This window comes from Pseudophryne corroboree, unplaced genomic scaffold (assembly GCF_028390025.1).
Source record: "Pseudophryne corroboree isolate aPseCor3 unplaced genomic scaffold, aPseCor3.hap2 scaffold_1186, whole genome shotgun sequence".
Taxonomy (NCBI): Eukaryota; Metazoa; Chordata; class Amphibia; order Anura; family Myobatrachidae; genus Pseudophryne; species Pseudophryne corroboree.
Genome location: NW_026967811.1, coordinates 46684 through 61430, shown reverse-complemented (window position 1 = coordinate 61430; position 14747 = coordinate 46684). Strand labels below are relative to the sequence as shown.

The following is a 14747-nucleotide window of genomic DNA, read 5'->3' as shown; positions in this document are numbered from 1 at the left end:
GTTCTCCTAAGCCAGTGGTTGTGGGTTTAAGTCCCGTCTGAGTTGGAAGTCATTACAGCAAGTGTCTCATCACTAGAGTTGATATTTTATCCTTGCTTCAACTGTAAAACAAACAGTCTTGCAGTGTTTAGCTTGTAAAAATTGACCACATAAGCTAAAATATGACATTAATTATGATAACATTGTTGTTGTTGTTTTCTAAACCTTTTTTTATCACCGTGGACAGCTTATTCAAGTGCCATCTGGCATGCATGTTCCTTTGTTGCTCATCATTCATCACCAAAAATTATTTTCTTTTTCAATTCTTATGACAGTACTGTTTGTATTGAATAAAATCCACATCTAGCATAACCAAACAATGATGCAAAGTGCTCCAGTGGCGCAATTGGTCAGCGAGCGGTACTTATAAAACAGTATCTGTTGAGCAATGCTGAGGTTGTGAGTTCAAGCCTCACCTGGAGCATCTTTGTTTACTGTTTTTTTTCCTTTTCTTATGTCATTAGTCATTGATTATAAACTGCTACCTTAATATTTAATATGATATTACAAAGGATGGAAGAAAGAAAGAAAAAACACAAACATGATAGTGCATTTAAGTTGTCAGCACACATCTGCCTTGGTTCAAATGCACTGCATATCTTCCTTCAGTCAGCCAACAAAACAGCAATGGAAAAGATTAACATACTGTTGGTAAAGCAGTTGCATCAAATTGATTTTCTGCTATATAGCATGATAATCCATACTGACAGCTCTGGATAGTTCCAGCACATTTCTTGCTGGACTTGGTAATGCAAAGAACACAGTAAACAGCTTCACTTTTTTTCAAAAATAAATAATTGACTATTAAAAACCTATCAGTCTTAAATAAGAACATCAGTAAGCACCACTGGCATAATGGATAAGGCACTGTTCTCCTAAGACAGTGGTTGTGGGTTTAAGTCCCGCCTGAGTTGGAAGTCATTACAGCAAGTGTCTCATCACTAGAGTTGATATTTTATCCTTGCTTCAACTGTAAAACAGTCTTGCAGTGTTTAGCTTGTAAAAAATGACCACACAAGCTAAAATATGACATTAATTATGATAACATTGTATTTGTTGTTTTTAAAACCTTTTCTATCACCGTGGACAGCTTATTCAAGTGCCATCTGGCATCCATGTTCCTTTGTTGCTCATCATTCATCACCAAAAATGATTTTCTTTTTCAATTCTTATGACTGTACTGATTGTATTGAATAAAATCCACATCTAGCATAACCAATCAATGCTGCAAAGTGCTCCAGTGGCGCAATTGGTCAGCGTGCGGTACTTATAAGACAGTTTGTGTTGAGCAATGCAGAGATTGTGAGTTCAAACCTCACCTGGAGCATCTTTTTATCCTGTTTTTTTTTCCTTTTCTTATGTCATTAGTCATTGATTAAATTAATATTTAACATCTGCTTTGGTTCAAATGCACTGCATATCTTCCTTCAGTCAGCCAACAAAACTGCAATGGAAAAGATTAACATACTGTTGGTAAAGCAGTTGCATCAAATTGATTTTCTGCAATATAGCATGATAATCCATACTGACAGCTCTGGATAGTACCAGCACATTTCTTGCTGGACTTGGTAATGCAAAGAACACAGTAAACAGCTTCACTTTTTTTCAAAAATAAATAATTGACTATTAAAAACCTATCAGTCTTTAATAAGGACATCAGTAAGCACCACTGGCATAATGGGTAAGGCACTGTTCTCCTAAGCCAGTGGTTGTGGGTTTAAGTCCCGTCTGAGTTGGAAGTCATTACAGCAAGTGTCTCATCACTAGAGTTGATATTTTATCCTTGCTTCTACTGTAAAACAGTCTTGCAGTGTTTAGCTTGTAAAAAATGACCACAGAAGCTAAAATATGACATTAATTATGATAACATTGTTGTTGTTATTTTTTAAACCTTTTCTATCACCGTGGACAGCTTATTCAAGTGCCATCTGGCATGCATGTTCCTTTGTTGCTCATCATTCATCATCAAAAATGATTTTCTTTTTCAATTCTTATGACTGTACTGATTGTATTGAATAAAATCCACATATAGCATAACCAATCAATGCTACAAAGTGCTACAGTGGCGCAATTGGTCAGCACGCAGTACTTATAATACAGTATCTGTTGAGCAATGCCAAGGTTGTGTGTTCAAGCCTCACCTGGAGCATGTTTGTATACTGTTTTTTTTCCTTTTTTTATGTCATTAGTCATTGATTATAAACTGCTACCTTAATATTTAATATGATATTACAAAGGAAGGAAGAAAGAAAGAAAACACACAAACATGATTGTGCATTTAAGTTGTCAGCACACATCTGCTTTGGTTCAAATGCACTTCATATCTTCCTTCAGTCAGCCAACAAAACAGCAATGGAAAAGATTAACATACTGTTGGTAAAGCAGTTGCATCAAATTGATTTTCTGCAATATAGCATGATAATCCATACTGACAGCTCTGGATAGTACCAGCACATTTCTTGCTGGACTTGGTAATGCAAAGAACACAGTAAACAGCTTCACTTTTTTTCAAAAATAAATAATTGACTATTAAAAACCTATCAGTCTTAAATAAGGACATCAGTAAGCACCACTGGCATAATGGATAAGGCACTGTTCTCCTAAGCCAGTGGTTGTGTGTTTAAGTCCCGTCTGAGTTGGAAGTCATTACAGCAAGTGTCTCATAACTAGAGTTGATATTTTATCCTTGCTTCTACTGTAAAACAGTCTTGCAGTGTTTAGCTTGTAAAAAATGACCACAGAAGCTAAAATATGACATTAATTATGATAACATTGTTGTTGTTATTTTTTAAACCTTTTCTATCACCGTGGACAGCTTATTCAAGTGCCATCTGGCATGCATGTTCCTTTGTTGCTCATCATTCATCCCAAAAATGATTATCTTTTTCAATTCTTATGACTGTACTGATTGTATTGAATAAAATCCACATCTAGCATAACCAATCAATGCTGCAGAGTGCTCCAGTGGCGCAATTGGTCAGCACGCAGTACTTATAATACAGTATCTGTTGAGCAATGCCAAGGTTGTGAGTTCAAACCTCACCTGTAGTATCTTTGTCTACTGTTTTTTTTCCTTTTCTTATGTCATTAGTCATTGATTATAAACTGCTACCTTAATATTTAATATGATATTACAAAGGATGGAAGAAAGAAAGAAAAAACACAAACATGATTGTGCATTTAAGTTGTCAACACATCTGCTTTGGTTCAAATGCACTGCATATCTTCCTTCAGTCAGCCAACAAAACAGCAATGGAAAAGATTAACATACTGTTGGTAAAGCAGTTGCATCAAATTGATTTTCTGCAATATAGCATGATAATCCATACTGACAGCTCTGGATAGTTCCAGCACATTTCTTGCTGGAATTGGTAATGCAAAGAACACAGTAAACAGCTTCACTTTTTCCTCAAAAATAAATAATTGACTATTAAAAACCTAACAGTCTTAAATAAGAACATCAGTAAGCACCACTGGCATAATGGGTAAGGCACTGTTCTACTAAGCCAGTGGTTGTGGGTTTAAGTCTCGTCTGAGTTGGAAGTCATTACAGCAAGTGTCTCATCACTAGAGTTGATATTTTATCCTTGCTTCTACTGTAAAACAGTCTTGCAGTGTTTAGCTTGTAAAAAATGATCACAGAAGCTAAAATATGACATTAATTATGATAACATTGTTGTTGTTTTTTAAACCTTTTTATCACCGTGGATAGCTTATTCAAGTGCCATCTGGCATGTATGTTCCTTTGTTGCTCATCATTCATCACAAAAAATGATTTTCTTTTTCAATTCTTATGACGGTACTGATTGTATTGAATAAAATCCACATCTAGCATAACCAATCAATGCTGCAAAGTGCTCCAATGGCGTAATTGGTCAGCGCGCGTTTCTTATAATACAGTATCTGTTGAGCAATGCCAAGGTTGTGAGTTCAAGCCTCACCTGGAGCATCTATGTCTACAGTTTTTTTTCCTTTTCTTATGTCATTAGTCATTGATTATAAACTGCTACCTTAATATTTAATATGATATTACAAAGGATGGAAGAAAGAAAGAAAAAACACAAACATGATTGTGCATTTAAGTTGTCAACACATCTGCTTTGGTTCAAATGCACTGCATATCTTCCTTCAGTCAGCCAACAAAACAGCAATGGAAAAGATTAACATACTGTTGATAAAGCAGTTGCATCAAATTGATTTTCTGCAATATAGCATGATAATCCATACTGACAGCTCTGGATAGTACCAGCACATTTCTTGCTGGACTTGGTAATGCAAAGAACACAGTAAACAGCTTCACTTTTTCCTCAAAAATAAATAATTGACTATTAAAAACTTATCAGTCTTAAATAAGAACATCAGTAAGCACCACTGGCATAATGGATAAGTCACTGCCCTCCTAAGCCAGGGGGTCCAAGTCCCATATGGGGTGGAAGTCATTACAGCAAGTGTCTCATCACTAGAGTTGATATTTTATCCTTGCTTCAACTGTAAAACAGTCTTGCAGTGTTTAGCTTGTAAAAAATGACCACAGAAGCTAAAATATGACATTAATTATGATAACATTGTTGTTGTTGTTGTTGTTGTTTTTTAAACCTTTTCTATCACCGTGTACAGCTTATTCAAGTGCCATCTGGCATGCATGTTCCTTTGTTGCTCATCATTCATCACCAAAAATGATTTTCTTTTTCAATTCTTATGACTGTACTGATTGTATTGAATAAAATCCACATCTAGCATAACCAATTAATGCGGCAAAGTGCTCCAGTGGCGCAATTGGTCAGCACGCGGTACTTATAAGACAGTATCTGTTGAGCAATGCCGGGGTTGTGAGTTCATGCCTCACCTGGAGCATCTTTGTATACTGTTTTTTTTCTTTTCTTATGTCATTAGTCATTGATTATAAACTGCTACCTTAATATTTAATATGATATTACAAAGGATGGAAGAAAGAAAGAAAAAACACAAACATGATTGTGCATTTAAGTTGACAGCGCACATCTGCTTTGGTTCAAATGCACTGCATATCTTCCTTCAGTCAGCCAACAAAACAGCAATGGAAAAGATTAACATACTGTTGGTAAAGCAGTTGCATCAAATTGATTTTCTGCTATATAGCATGATAATCCATACTGACAGCTCTGGAAAGTACTAGCACATTTCTTGCTGGACTTGGTAATGCAAAGAACACAGTAAACAGCTTCACTTTTTCCTGAAAAATAAATAATTGACTATTAAAAACCTAACAGTCTTAAATAAGAACATCAGTAAGCACCACTGGCATAATGGATAAGTCACTGCCCTCCTAAGCCAGGGGGTCCAAGTCCCATATGGGGTGGAAGTCATTACAGCAAGTGTCTCATCACTAGAGTTGATATTTTATCCTTGCTTCAACTGTAAAATAGTCTTGCAGTGTTTAGCTTGTAAAAAATGACCACAGAAGCTAAAATATGACATTAATTATGATAACATTGTTGTTGTTGTTGTTGTTTTTTAAACCTTTTCTATAACCGTGGACAGCTTATTCAAGTGCCATCTGGCATGCATGTTCCTCTGTTGCTCATCATTCATCACCAAAAATGATTTTCTTTTTCAATTCTTATGAGTGTACTGATTGTATTGAATAAAATCCACATCTAGCATAACCAATTAATGCTGCAAAGTGCTCCAGTGGCGCAATTGATCAGCGCACGGTACTTATAAGACAGTATCTGTTGAGCAATGCCGAGGTTGTGAGTTCAAGCCTCACCTGGAGCATCTTTGTATACTGTTTTTTTTCCTTTTCTTATGTCATTAGTCATTGATTAAAAACTGCTACCTTAATATTTAATATGATATTACAAAGGATGGAAGAAAGAATGAAAAAACACAAACATGATTGTGCATTTAAGTTGTCAGCACACATCTGCTTTGGTTCAAATGCACTGCATATCTTCCTTCAGTCAGCCAACAAAACAGCAATGGAAAAGATTAACATACTGTTGGTAAAGAAGTTGCATCAAATTGATTTTCTGCAATATAGCATGATAATCCATACTGACAGCTCTGGATAGTACCAGCACATTTCTTGCTGGACTTGGTAATGCAAAGAACACAGTAAACAGCTTCACTTTTTCCTCAAAAATAAATAATTGACTATTAAAAACCTAACAGTCTTAAATAAGAACATCAGTAAGCACCACTGGCATAATGGATAAGTCACTGCCCTCCTAAGCCAGGGGGTCCAAGTCCCATATGGGGTGGAAGTCATTACAGCAAGTGTCTCATCACTAGAGTTGATATTTTATCCTTGCTTCAACTGTAAAACAGTCTTGCAGTGTTTAGCTTGTAAAAAATGACCACAGAAGCTAAAATATGACATTAATTATGATAACATTGTTGTTGTTCTTGTTTTTTAAACCTTTTCTATCACCGTGGACAGCTTATTCAAGTGCCATCTGGCATGCATGTTCCTTTGTTGCTCATCATTCATCACCAAAAATGATTTTCTTTTTCAATTCTTATGACTGTACTGATTGTATTGAATAAAATCCACATCTAGCATAACCAATTAATGCTGCAAAGTGCTCCAGTGGCGCAATTGGTCAGCGCGCGGTACTAATAAGACAGTATCTGTTGAGCAATGCCGAGGTTGTGAGTTCAAGCCTCACCTGGAGCATCTTTGTGTATTTTTTTTTTCCTTTTCTTATGTCATTAGTCATTGATTATAAACTGCTACCTTAATATTTAATATAATATTACAAAGGATGGAAGAAAGAAAGAAAAAACACAAACATGATTGTGCATTTAAGTTGTCAGCACACATCTGCTTTGGTTCAAATGCACTGCATATCTTCCTTCAGTCAGCCAACAAAACAGCAATGGAAAAGATTAACATACTGTTGGTAAAGCAGTTGCATCAAATTGATTTTCTGCAATATAGCATGATAATCCATACTGACAGCTCTGGATAGTACCAGCACATTTCTTGCTGGACTTGGTAATGCAAAGAATACAGTAAACAGCTTCACTTTTTCCTCAAAAATAAATAATTGACTATTAAAAACCTAACAGTCTTAAATAAGAACATCAGTAAGCACCACTGGCATAATGATTAAGTCACTGCCCTCCTAAGCCAGGGGGTCCAAGTCCCATATGGGGTGGAAGTAATTACAGCAAGTGTCTCATCACTAGAGTTGATATGTTATCCTTGCTTCAACTGTAAATCAGTCTTGCAGTGTTTAGCTTGTAAAAAATGACCACAGAAGCTAAAATATGACATTAATTATGATAACATTGTTGTTGTTGTTTTTTAAACCTTTTCTATCACCGTGGACAGCTTATTTAAGTGCCATCTGGTATGCATGTTCCTTTGTTGCTCATCATTCATCACCAAAAATGATTTTCTTTTTCAATTCTTATGACTGTACTGATTGTATTGAATAAAATCCACATCTAGCATAACCAACTAATGCTGCAAAGTGCTCCAGTGGTGCAATTGGTCAGAGCGCGGTACTAATAAGACAGTATTTGTTGAGCAATGCCGAGGTTGTGAGTTCAAGCCTCACCTGGAGCATCTTTGTATACTGTTTTTTTTCCTTTTCTTATGTCATTAGTCATTGATTATAAACTGCTACCTTAATATTTAATATGATATTACAAAGGATCGAAGAAAGAAAGAAAAAACACAAACATGATTGTGCATTTAAGTTGTCAGCACACATTTGCTTTGGTTCAAATGCACTGCATATCTTCCTTCAGTCAGCCAACAAAACAGCAATGGAAAAGATTAACATGCTGTTGGTAAAGCAGTTGCATCAAATTGATTTTCTGCTATATAGCATGATAATCCATACTGACAGCTCTGGATAGTACCAGCACATTTCTTGCTGGACTTGGTAATGCAAAGAACACAGTAAACAGCTTCACTTTTTCCTCAAAAATAAATAATTGACTATTAAAAACCTAACAGTCTTAAATAAGAACATCAGTAAGCACCACTGGCATAATGGATAAGTCACTGCCCTCCTAAGCCAGGGGGTCCAAGTCCCATATGGGGTGGAAGTAATTACAGCAAGTGTCTCATCACTAGAGTTGATATTTTATCCTTGCTTCAACTGTAAAACAGTCTTGCAGTGTTTAGCTTGTAAAAAATGACCACAGAAGCTAAAATATGACATTAATTATGATAACATTGTTGTTGTTGTTTTTTTAAACCTTTTTTATCACCGTGGACAGCTTATTCAAGTGCCATCTGGCATGCATGTTCCTTTGTTGCTCATCATTCATCACCAAAAATGATTTTCTTTTTCAATTCTTATGACTGTACTGATTGTATTGAATAAAATCCACATCTAGCATAAACAATCAATGCTGAAACGTGCTCCAGTGGTGCAATTTGTCAGCGTGCTGTACTTATAAGACAGTATCTATTGAGCCATGCTGAGGTTGTGAGTTCAAGCCTCACCTCGAGTATCTTTATATACTGTTTTTTTTTCCTTTTCTTATGTCATTAGTCATTGATTAAATTAATATTTAACATCTGCTTTGGTTCAAATGCACTGCATATCTTCCTTCAGTCAGCCAACAAAACAGCAATGGAAAAGATTAACATACTGTTGGTAAAGCAATTGCATCAAATTGATTTTCTGCAATATAGCATGATAATCCATACTGACAGCTCTGGATAGTACCAGCACATTTCTTGCTGGACTTGGTAATGCAAAGAACACAGTAAACAGCTTCACTTTTTTTCAAAAATAAATAATTGACTATTAAAAACCTATCAGTCTTAAATAAGGACATCAGTAAGCACCACTGGCATAATGGATAAGGCACTGTTCTCCTAAGCCAGCGGTTGTGGGTTTAAGTCCCGTCTGAGTTGGAAGTCATTACAACAAGAGTCTCATCACTAGAGTTGATATTTTATCCTTGCTTCAACTGTAAAACAGTCTTGCAGTGTTTAGCTTGTAAAAAATGACCACAGAAGCTAAAATATGACATTAATTATGATAACATTGTTGTTGTTGTTTTTTAAACCTTTTTTATCACAGTGGACAGCTTATTCAAGTACCATCTGGCATGCATGTCCCTTTGTTGCTCATCATTCATCACCAAAAATGATTTTCTTTTCAATTCTTATGACTGTACTGATTGTATTGAATAAAATCCACATCTAGCATAACCAATTAATGCTGCAAAGTGCTCCAGTGGCGCAATTGGTCAGCGCGCGGTACTTATAAGACAGTATCTGTTGAGCAATGCTGAGGTTGTGAGTTCAAGCCTCACCTAAAGCATCTTTGTATACTGTTTTTTTTCCTTTTCTTATGTCATTAGTCATTGATTATAAACTGCTACCTTAATATTTAATATGATATTACAAAGGATGGAAGAAAGAAAGAAAAAACACAAACACGATTGTGCATTTAAGTTGTCAGCACACATCTGCTTTGGTTCAAATGCACTGCATATCTTCCTTCAGTCAGCCAACAAAACAGCAATGGAAAAGATTAGCATACTGTTGGTAAAGCAGTTGCATCAAATTGATTTTCTGCAATATAGCATGATAATCCATACTGACAGCTCTGGATAGTACCAGCACATTTCTTGCTGGACTTGGTAATGGAAAGAACACAGTAAACAGCTTCACTTTTTTTTCAAAAATATTTAATTGACTATTAAAAACCTATCAGTCTTAAATAAGGACATCAGTAAGCACCACTGGCATAATGGATAAGTCACTGTTCTCCTAAGCCAGTGGTTGTGGGTTTAAGTCCCATCTGAGTTGGAAGTCATTACAGCAAATGTCTCATCACTGGAGTTGATATTTTATCCTTGCTTCAACTGTAAAACAGTCTTGCAGTGTTTAGCTTGTAAAAAATGACCACAGAAGCTAAAATATGACATTAATTATGATAACATTGTTGTTGTTATTTTTTAAACCTTTTTTATCACCGTGGACAGCTTATTCAAGTGTCATCTGGCATGCTTGTTCCTTTGTTGCTCATCATTCATCACCAAAAATGATTTTCTTTTTCAATTCTTATGACGGTACTAATTGTATTGAATAAAATCCACATCTAGCATAACCAACCAATGCTGCAAAGTGCTCCAGTGGCGTAATTGGTCAGCGCGCGTTTCTTATAATACAGTATCTGTTGAGCAATGCCAAGGTTGTGAGTTCAAGCCTCACCTGGAGCATCTATGTCTACTGTTTTTTTTCCTTTTCTTATGTCATTAGTCATTGATTATAAACTGCTACCTTAATATTTAATATGATATTACAAAGGATGGAAGAAAGAAAGAAAAAACACAAACATGATTGTGCATTTAAGTTGTCAACACATCTGCTTTGGTTCAAATGCACTGCATATCTTCCTTCAGTCAGCCAACAAAACAGCAATGGAAAAGATTAACATACTGTTGGTAAAGCAGTTGCATCAAATTGATTTTCTGCAATATAGCATGATAATCCATACTGACAGCTCTGGATAGTTCCAGCACATTTCTTGCTGGAATTGGTAATGCAAAGAACACAGTAAACAGCTTCACTTTTTCCTCAAAAATAAATAATTGACTATTAAAAACCTAACAGTCTTAAATAAGAACATCAGTAAGCACCACTGGCATAATGGGTAAGGCCCTGTTCTCCTAAACCAGTGGTTGTGGGTTTAAGTCTCGTCTGAGTTGGAAGTCATTACAGCAAGTGTCTCATCACTAGAGTTGATATTTTATCCTTGCTTCTACTGTAAAACAGTCTTGCAGTGTTTAGCTTGTAAAAAATGATCACAGAAGCTAAAATATGACATTAATTATGATAACATTGTTGTTGTTTTTTAAACCTTTTTTTATCACCGTGGACAGCTTATTCAAGTGCCATCTGGCATGCATGTTCCTTTGTTGCTCATCATTCATCACCAAAAATGATTTTCTTTTTCAATTCTTATGACGGTACTGATTGTATTGAATAAAATCCACATCTAGCATAACCAATCAATGCTGCAGAGTGCTCCAGTGGCGCAATTGGTCAGCACGCAGTAATTATAATACAGTATCTGTTGAGCAATGCCAAGGTTGTGAGTTCAAGCCTCACCTGGAGCATCTATGTCTACTGTTATTTTTCCTTTTCTTATGTCATTAGTCAATGATTATAAACTGCTACCTTAACATTTAATATGATATTACAAAGGATGGAAGAAAGAAAGAAAAAACACAAACATGATTGTGCATTTAAGTTGTCAACACATCTGCTTTGGTTCAAATGCACTGCATATCTTCCTTCAGTCAGCCAACAAAACAGCAATGGAAAAGATTAACATACTGTTGGTAAAGCAGTTGCATCAAATTGATTTTCTGCAATATAGCATGATAATCCATACTGACAGCTCTGGATAGTACCAGCACATTTCTTGCTGGACTTGGTAATGGAAAGAACACAGTAAACAGCTTCACTTTTTTTTCAAAAATATTTAATTGACTATTAAAAACCTATCAGTCTTAAATAAGGACATCAGTAAGCACCACTGGCATAATGGATAAGTCACTGTTCTCCTAAGCCAGTGGTTGTGGGTTTAAGTCCCGTCTGAGTTGGCAGTCATTACAGCAAATGTCTCATCACTAGAGTTGATATTTTATCCTTGCTTCAACTGTAAAACAGTCTTGCAGTGTTTAGCTTGTAAAAAATGACCACAGAAGCTAAAATATGACATTAATTATGATAACATTGTTGTTGTTATTTTTTAAACCTTTTTTATCACCGTGGACAGCTTATTCAAGTGTCATCTGGCATGCTTGTTCCTTTGTTGCTCATCATTCATCACCAAAAATGATTTTCTTTTTCAATTCTTATGACGGTACTGATTGTATTGAATAAAATCCACATCTAGCATAACCAATCAATGCTGCAAAGTGCTCCAGTGGCGTAATTGGTCAGCGCGCGTTTCTTATAATACAGTATCTGTTGAGCAATGCTAAGGTTGTGAGTTCAAGCCTCACCTGGAGCATCTATGTCTACTGTTTTTTTTCCTTTTCTTATGTCATTAGTCATTGATTATAAACTGCTACCTTAATATTTAATATGATATTACAAAGGATGGAAGAAAGAAAGAAAAAACACAAACATGATTGTGCATTTAAGTTGTCAACACATCTGCTTTGGTTCAAATGCACTGCATATCTTCCTTCAGTCAGCCAACAAAACAGCAATGGAAAAGATTAACATACTGTTGGTAAAGCAGTTGCATCAAATTGATTTTCTGCTATATAGCATGATAATCCAGACTGACAGCTCTGGATAGTACCAGCACATTTCTTGCTGGACTTGGTAATGCAAAGAATACAGTAAACAGCTTCACTTTTTCCTCAAAAATAAATAATTGACTATTAAAAACCTAACAGTCTTAAATAAGAACATCAGTAAGCACCACTGGCATAATGATTAAGTCACTGCCCTCCTAAGCCAGGGGGTCCAAGTCCCATATGGGGTGGAAGTAATTACAGCAAGTGTCTCATCACTAGAGTTGATATGTTATCCTTGCTTCAACTGTAAATCAGTCTTGCAGTGTTTAGCTTGTAAAAAATGACCACAGAAGCTAAAATATGACATTAATTATGATAACATTGTTGTTGTTTTTTAAACCTTTTCTATCACCGTGGACAGCTTATTTAAGTGCCATCTGGCATGCATGTTCCTTTGTTGCTCATCATTCATCACCAAAAATGATTTTCTTTTTCAATTCTTATGACTGTACTGATTGTATTGAATAAAATCCACATCTAGCATTACCAACTAATGCTGCAAAGTGCTCCAGTGGTGCAATTGGTCAGTGCGCGGTACTAACAAGACAGTATTTGTTGAGCAATGCCGAGGTTGTGAGTTCAAGCCTCACCTGGAGCATCTTTGTATACTGTTTTTTTTCCTTTTCTTATGTCATTAGTCATTGATTATAAACTGCTACCTTAATATTTAATATGATATTACAAAGGATCGAAGAAAGAAAGAAAAAACACAAACATGATTGTGCATTTAAGTTGTCAGCACACATCTGCTTTGGTTCAAATGCACTGCATATCTTCCTTCAGTCAGCCAACAAAACAGCAATGGAAAAGATTAACATGCTGTTGGTAAAGCAGTTGCATCAAATTGATTTTCTGCTATATAGCATGATAATCCATACTGACAGCTCTGGATAGTACCAGCACATTTCTTGCTGGACTTGGTAATGCAAAGAACACAGTAAACAGCTTCACTTTTTCCTCAAAAATAAATAATTGACTATTAAAAACCTAACAGTCTTAAATAAGAACATCAGTAAGCACCACTGGCATAATGGATAAGTCACTGCCCTCCTAAGCCAGGGGGTCCAAGTCCCATATGGGGTGGAAGTAATTACAGCAAGTGTCTCATCACTAGAGTTGATATTTTATCCTTGCTTCAACTGTAAAACAGTCTTGCAGTGTTTAGCTTGTAAAAAATGACCACAGAAGCTAAAATATGACATTAATTATGATAACATTGTTGTTGTTGTTTTTTTAAACCTTTTTTATCACCGTGGACAGCTTATTCAAGTGCCATCTGGCATGCATGTTCCTTTGTTGCTCATCATTCATCACCAAAAATGATTTTCTTTTTCAATTCTTATGACTGTACTGATTGTATTGAATAAAATCCACATCTAGCATAAACAATCAATGCTGAAACGTGCTCCAGTGGTGCAATTTGTCAGCGTGCTGTACTTATAAGACAGTATCTATTGAGCCATGCTGAGGTTGTGAGTTCAAGCCTCACCTCGAGTATCTTTATATACTGTTTTTTTTTCCTTTTCTTATGTCATTAGTCATTGATTAAATTAATATTTAACATCTGCTTTGGTTCAAATGCACTGCATATCTTCCTTCAGTCAGCCAACAAAACAGCAATGGAAAAGATTAACATACTGTTGGTAAAGCAATTGCATCAAATTGATTTTCTGCAATATAGCATGATAATCCATACTGACAGCTCTGGATAGTACCAGCACATTTCTTGCTGGACTTGGTAATGCAAAGAACACAGTAAACAGCTTCACTTTTTTTCAAAAATAAATAATTGACTATTAAAAACCTATCAGTCTTAAATAAGGACATCAGTAAGCACCACTGGCATAATGGATAAGGCACTGTTCTCCTAAGCCAGCGGTTGTGGGTTTAAGTCCCGTCTGAGTTGAAAGTCATTACAACAAGAGTCTCATCACTAGAGTTGATATTTTATCCTTGCTTCAACTGTAAAACAGTCTTGCAGTGTTTAGCTTGTAAAAAATGACCACAGAAGCTAAAATATGACATTAATTATGATAACATTGTTGTTGTTGTTTTTTAAACCTTTTTTATCACAGTGGACAGCTTATTCAAGTACCATCTGGCATGCATGTCCCTTTGTTGCTCATCATTCATCACCAAAAATGATTTTCTTTTCAATTCTTATGACTGTACTGATTGTATTGAATAAAATCCACATCTAGCATAACCAATTAATGCTGCAAAGTGCTCCAGTGGCGCAATTGGTCAGCGCGCGGTACTTATAAGACAGTATCTGTTGAGCAATGCTGAGGTTGTGAGTTCAAGCCTCACCTAAAGCATCTTTGTATACTGGTTTTTTTCCTTTTCTTATGTCATTAGTCATTGATTATAAACTGCTACCTTAATATTTAATATGATATTACAAAGGATGGAAGAAAGAAAGAAAAAACACA

At 35.7% G+C, this 14747-nt stretch overlaps 4 non-coding genes across 4 annotated transcripts; all 4 read left to right on the top strand.

Moving 5' to 3' along the window:
- The first annotated feature begins 5703 nt into the window (after positions 1-5703).
- On the top strand, positions 5704-5796 carry TRNAI-UAU (transfer RNA isoleucine (anticodon UAU)). Its single transcript is given in 2 exon segments — positions 5704-5741; positions 5761-5796. It is a non-coding gene; the product is annotated as a tRNA-Ile (tRNA).
- An 808-nt stretch (positions 5797-6604) lies between these two features.
- Positions 6605-6697, top strand: TRNAI-AAU (transfer RNA isoleucine (anticodon AAU)). The gene is given in 2 exon segments: positions 6605-6642; positions 6662-6697. It is a non-coding gene; the product is annotated as a tRNA-Ile (tRNA).
- Positions 6698-7501: 804 nt separating this feature from the next.
- On the top strand, positions 7502-7594 carry TRNAI-AAU (transfer RNA isoleucine (anticodon AAU)). The gene is given in 2 exon segments: positions 7502-7539; positions 7559-7594. It is a non-coding gene; the product is annotated as a tRNA-Ile (tRNA).
- A 5226-nt stretch (positions 7595-12820) lies between these two features.
- On the top strand, positions 12821-12913 carry TRNAV-AAC (transfer RNA valine (anticodon AAC)). The gene is given in 2 exon segments: positions 12821-12858; positions 12878-12913. It is a non-coding gene; the product is annotated as a tRNA-Val (tRNA).
- The last annotated feature ends 1834 nt before the right edge of the window (positions 12914-14747 follow it).